Genomic DNA, 6355 nt, shown 5'->3' on the forward strand with positions numbered 1-6355 from the left:
AGACAGGTGAAAGCTGTAGACAGGTTATTGGAGGTTTTTTGTGCATCAATACAATTGTACATGTAATATCGCTGTATTGTATACATGTACTTAAATGTACAGTCGACATCCTTTAATCGAAGTCTCGGGACAACCAGTTTTCTTTCGTTATATCGAGATTTCGTTGTAACCGAACAAATAGACAATTAAAAATATTGAGCTGGTAATGTTGTGCCTTGAATTCCTAGCTCGTTTCAACCAATATTTCCTTATACAAATAAAACTTTGTAACGGGAGTGCATATAGTACAAGTACATGTTGACATACAAAATAATGCGTGTGTACGTATGGACGTTTTTCGTGAATTGAACAATGTCGGTATTGATAGAATCGTATAATGCACATCAAGAAAGCTTCTTGCTCTAGTGCATTACCCTGACTGAATTGTGGGTAAGTGCAGCCCGTTGGCGATCACTGAAAGTTAGACATGAATGACCAGCAGGGTTGAGGGGCTGAAAAAAAAAACAACCAAAAACAAAAACAAAAACGCGCTGAATAGTATCTGCTCAACAGGTGTTCTGTTTGTGTCAGGTGGCTGCTGTAGTTGGGCGGCAGCTGGGACAGGTTTGACTGTATAACTTACAGGGACATTGTATTGTTTCTGATGATACTCGTAAAATGCCCTGATAAATCCCAACAATACATGCTATCAAAAAAAATAAATAAAATGTATCAATGTTCACTGTTCAATTATTGTTTCACGAATATGATGTGATTGGTAATGTAATCGATACCTCATTAAAACATTAGTTACAAAAGATGTGTGTACAGCTTTACTGCTGATCTTTATGTAAGTACACTGACAGGTAGACAGTCTCGAGTCCTCGACTAGATCGACCGTTACCGATGAACTTACAACTCTACGCCTATTTGGCTGACACGTGGTTATGGGCGGTATTTGTGGTTTTCGTATAGGCTTCGGTAGGCAGCAAACTTTAATAATTGGACCACTTATTTTTCCCCACGCTGTAAAGCGTAATGAATGAATGAGTGAAGACATAACAAACAAATGAATACATAGATAAATAGACAAATAAATAAATGAATAAATAAGTAAAATGTATAAGTACATAAATACATACAAAATGGTGGCAAATTATGTTGGTGGTGTAGAGGGCTACAGAGTACTTTTAGCTGTATCATAAAAGTGATACATGAATTGGGCTCCAAGTTAGCCTTTTGACAAAGGCCTAAAGGCTGAACAAGAGACTAGCTGAGAGGAAACGAGCGAAATTTGTTTCTCACTTATTCTGCTACCAATAAAGGAGAGTCCAATCAGCGACAGGAGTTCTCGCAATGACGTTGTATCTAATGAATAATTTATGCACATACAAGTATGCCTTTCAGCGGGTTCATCATCCATATCGAACCTGTGCTGCCTCCCTGCAGTTGCTGCCTGCATCAGGCACGGCGATGATGTGCCATTAAAGGGATCGTATAGTTTTGATCGATGAATACCGTCAAATTTAAACCATTTTATTATTTTAAGGAGATCATGACAAACCTCTTATGAAATGTAAAAGAGCATGTTATTTCAAAAAGGATCCCACGTTTATTTTATGAACTTTGGTCTTGAAATGGCTGAAATATCCAAAATAGCGATCCTAATATAATTAGAAGGCAACGACTTTTATTAGGATCTCTTTGTTTTACCCTGTTGTTTGATATCCCAGTCATTTCAATACCGATTTTTATCAAGTAAACTTTTCATTCTCCTCAGAATTTTAAGCCCTTTAGCATTTTATAGAGTGGTTTCTGAATATCTCTTAAAACGGTACAGGCTCAATCCTCACCTCAACCAGTACTGTAAAGTCCCTTTAACTCCGCGATAAGAGGCGAAAGCTTTTGAATTCGTAACGGTCATCGAAGCTCTGTGTGAAGCGAAGGAGAAAAATAATATCGAAAGTTCACCACCTCGTATCTCCCTAATACTTTACTACCAAATTCACTTGAATGAATCCACAACCAAAGGAAACATTTTAATTGAGTGAAAGCAGCAATATTAGTGGACTACATCAGTGAAAGTTTAAGGAAAATTGGACAATTGATGCAAAAGTTATGATATAGTGGACTACATCAGTGAAAGTTTAAAGAAAATCGGACAATTGATGCAAAAGTTATGAATTCTTAAAAGTTTTTGCGTTTGAACTGCTGGATGAGGAGACTACTTATAGGAATAATGACGTGGGCGGGTATGAATGGATAACATCATAAAGAAAATATAAAGTTAATTGCTTGCTCAAAAATCACTTTTCTAGCATAATAACACAACATTTGACTAACCGCTTTCAGAAAGCAGGGGGATGTGATATTGCTACCCTTAACATAATGTCAGTAATATCACCGAGTTTTAAAAGTAAAACTTTCGATCGAGAGAGCAACAATTATGGTAAGTTATCACCATTGACTTTGTCAGCAAAAGCCACGCTAGCTGTGCCATGAAAGGGACAAAACACAGGATGTAAACCAACGGAGAAATAACAATGAAAGGATTATCAGATTAAGCTGAAATTGAGCATGTTTTATTAACACATTCTGTCCATGATTAATACGTACTTTCAAAGCAGTAGCGTGTCATCCTTGCAAAGTTTATTATAGACTTGAAAGTGAAGAGTGCAGTGAAAAGGACTTCAAGAAATTAAAAGCAGCCTCCAAGACATACCGGATCATTTTACTCTCCCCCCCCCCCCCCCCCAAAAAAAAAGGGGGTTGTAGAAAAACTGCTGAAAACACACTTTCCCATTCATTGTAAAGATCCCAATTAAAGAAAAATGTAGAAGAAATATAGCTCTTTCATAAAATATGAACAACTCAAGATTGACTCAGTGTAAGCAATTTCACTTTTTTTTTTTGGTCCTCACGTAAAATCAATTGATATGACTTGATTGTTTTGAGATGCACGGTCACATATTGATCATTACTGTTGTTTCTGTTTTCTAAGAATATTGCACATTTCCCCAGAGGGGTGTGGATCTCTACTTGAGTATCACGTGGGAAGAAAAGCCAAGAGTCTTACCAGCTCTTGACACTCTCAGTTTATGAGTGATTGTTTTCAATTATTCTTTGTGTTCTATTTTCATACTTTTTCATTCTTTTCGTTTTTATCATTTTGTTTCATCATTTTCATACTTTGCATTCTCTTCACTTTCAACTATGATGATTTTGAAAGGATGATTCTTCTACTTTGAAAATGGGCATTTATCAAGCGCAGAATGTGTTGACAGAGCATGAAACATTTCAGCTTAATCTGACAATCCCTTCATTGTTGTTACTACAGTGTTTTACATCATGTTTTTTTTTTTTTTTGTCCTCTTTCATGGCACAGGTAGCACGGCTTAGTAACGATTAAGCGATGAAATAGACATTGTATTTCAGAGCCTCTTTTCCTATTTCAAACTTTTTCAGAGTGTGGACTTTCTTTTCCAATATTCATATAGTTTTGGAAAACTCATTTAGATTGAGTTATATATCATTTTAAAGCTAAAGGTCTGCTATTTCAGAATCTGCCCATTACTAAAAATTCATGTCTAGTGACTTTTCGTTGGGTTTATGGTGCATGGTCATATAAATTATATACTTTGCATATGCATTTATATTCTGCTTACATATCTTGAACCCAATTTGTTATTTTTCGTTTTTTTTTTCTTTCTACTTCAAGCGGACCATTCTACCATTCGGTCTCTTGTTTTTATACGGAATATCAGGTAATTATATATCTGGGCTTCGCTCTCTCACTTTGGTTAAAAAAAAAGACCGAATATGGAACTGTGTCTTGATTCTATTTAAATTGATAGCAATTAAATTATCATGTTCGGTTTTCCCTCTTTAGAATAAAAGTCACTATAAACAAATGAAAGTGTTTTAAGGAATAAAAAAGATATGCAGTGCCTAACGTCTAATACTCTGATGAAAACAAATACACAAACAATGAACATGAAGTCGTAAGAAGTGCATAAGGAAATGACACTGATTATGTGCATCGAATCCGATCAATGTTGTTTATGTTACAGCTCGTGGATGACGAGTCTGCTTTTTGAATGGCGAAAAAAATAGAATTTATGGAAGTTTCAATTCCAGTGGTATTTTCTTTTTCTGTGGGGGAAATGCTGCTTATATTCCTGACATCTTTTTTTTTAAGAAAAAGAAAAAAAAATGCAATCAACAATGCAGTTTGGAGCCTCCCCAACAAGTATTCTTTAATAGCTCATGTTCTTCTTGTTCTTTTCTGCACTTGTTTATTCGTCCTACTGGAGATACATTTTCAATGCTGATTGAAACACTATGGGGCTTAATATCATACCAGGGAGGTGTTACCTGAACCTAAAAACCTTTTTTTTTGTTCTTTATTTCACATGTCTGCTTTCCCGCATAAATATGTATTAAAATTGCATGTATAATCCTGCATTTGATATAGGAAATACCCTTGTGTATTAAGGTGTGGTACGTTGAAAAAAAAAAGATGATAAAAGTTAGTGACACCTTTTAAAACCAACTAGAGCCTTCAAGGTTGCAACATTACTTTTTCTGTTTGTTTTTGAAAACAACTTTGTTTTCTCTCTCTCCTTTATAGAACTTTTTATCAGCAGAGAGTCGTGGTGTGATTCCGAGAACACTTTGCATTTTCTGGAACTTGCCCAGAGGAACGAGCCTCTTGTTACGTGCGACTTATGAGATTAACAAATGTGACCCGCGACAACGGTTTCAGGCAAAAGTCGCAAGAGCACATTCCCTCCTAGGCGGGGTACAAAGATTTTGACCATTATTTTTGTCGATTTAGGTTTTTTGCAGAAATCGAATCTTTGATATGTTTTCTACATCTACACTAAATTTCATAGCATAAGACTAAGTTTTTCCTATCGAAAGTGGAATTTTAAGCACCCTATGTTGGATCGCACTCGTCAGTTTCGAGCTTCTTTCGAACGCCGCGCCAATATCCCCAGCGTTGCTACGGCGAAGGGTCTCGCATGCGATTGGCCGGTGCGTCGCATACATTTACATAATTCGGCTTTCGGAGACACCAGTTGCAGCGTTTGGGGAATGCTTTGTCCACGCGTGCACGATTACATGCTCCATTGTTCTTGTTATAGTGGTTTATACACGCTCGCTCTGTAGTGCGTGCTCTTCGTTTGGCTTTCTATCCAAACTATTCTACCGCAATGTTCGACAACGGAAGTGAAACAAAAATCATGTAGCATGACATAACCGTGTGAAAAGAAAACTAGATATTCTCAAATTTGTCTACTTGTACATGTAGTTGAAATTGTGACAGCAGACTGACTCAATGGAAGATAGATGAGAGGAAAGGAGCCGTCACATGTGACTAATTATATTCAAATACTACACGTCAAGATCGCACCAAACTAACGAGTCGTGTTTGTTTGTTTGTTTCTTTTAATTTAATTAGCACCACCGAACAAAGCAACATATGCATGTATTGTAAAAGCAAAACAAACAGGAAGCGTGACCCTTGCCAGCACTAGCAATTTTCTGCCTTCAAAAGGGTCGCCAATGATATAGACAAATCAACCACAATGAAAACGCAGTTTGTAAAAGTGTGGATTCGCCACCGCTCCTGTTACATGCACACACGGTCATGGCGTGTGGATGCCATTGCGTAATGCGTGCACCAATATGTACATGTACACCATACAGCTGTACGTGCAATGATCGTATTCGCCATGTTGAAAGACGTCCTGTAAACAAACCCGAGCGAAACGCATTGTTTTTCAGTCGGCTCCATACGTGCCCGGGAAATTTGACTCTCACAGTGAGCCAATCAGAAGGCAATGTGGTTGCTAGAGGCGGAGCTTAACATCGATTGGCACCATCGTACGTATGGGTGATTCTCCCCTCGCATCGCCGCTCGGACATTGTCTTTGAGAAAGAGGTGAATCTTCAAAGCCTGTTTTCTCGCAATTTTGTCGCATTTTATTTCTCTTTCTATGCCCACTTATGGTGCCGAAGAATACAAGTGTTTTATATCAATGCAAAGTTTAGGAAATGGGCAATGTGATTCAGTGAAAAAATGAATTTTCAAAATTCCCGACTTTTGCCTGAAACCGTTGTCGCCGGTCACAAATTTCTATGTGAAAATTAAGTACACTCGTTTGCAATGTAAGTTTGCAATGTTTTGTACAATGCTAACATACAAACATATCAACTCCGTCGTTACATTTGCAGCCCATGGATTATGTAGGAACAAGTACAACGGCAATTACATTTTCCCCATACGTACACGATGCGACATCATGACTGTTAATGGCACTCAAGTCCAACTCATCCCGAAGTTCACGCCAAGTTCTTTCACCCCGAAGAG

This window comes from Diadema setosum, chromosome 16 (assembly GCF_964275005.1).
Source record: "Diadema setosum chromosome 16, eeDiaSeto1, whole genome shotgun sequence".
NCBI lineage: Eukaryota > Metazoa > Echinodermata > Echinoidea > Diadematoida > Diadematidae > Diadema > Diadema setosum.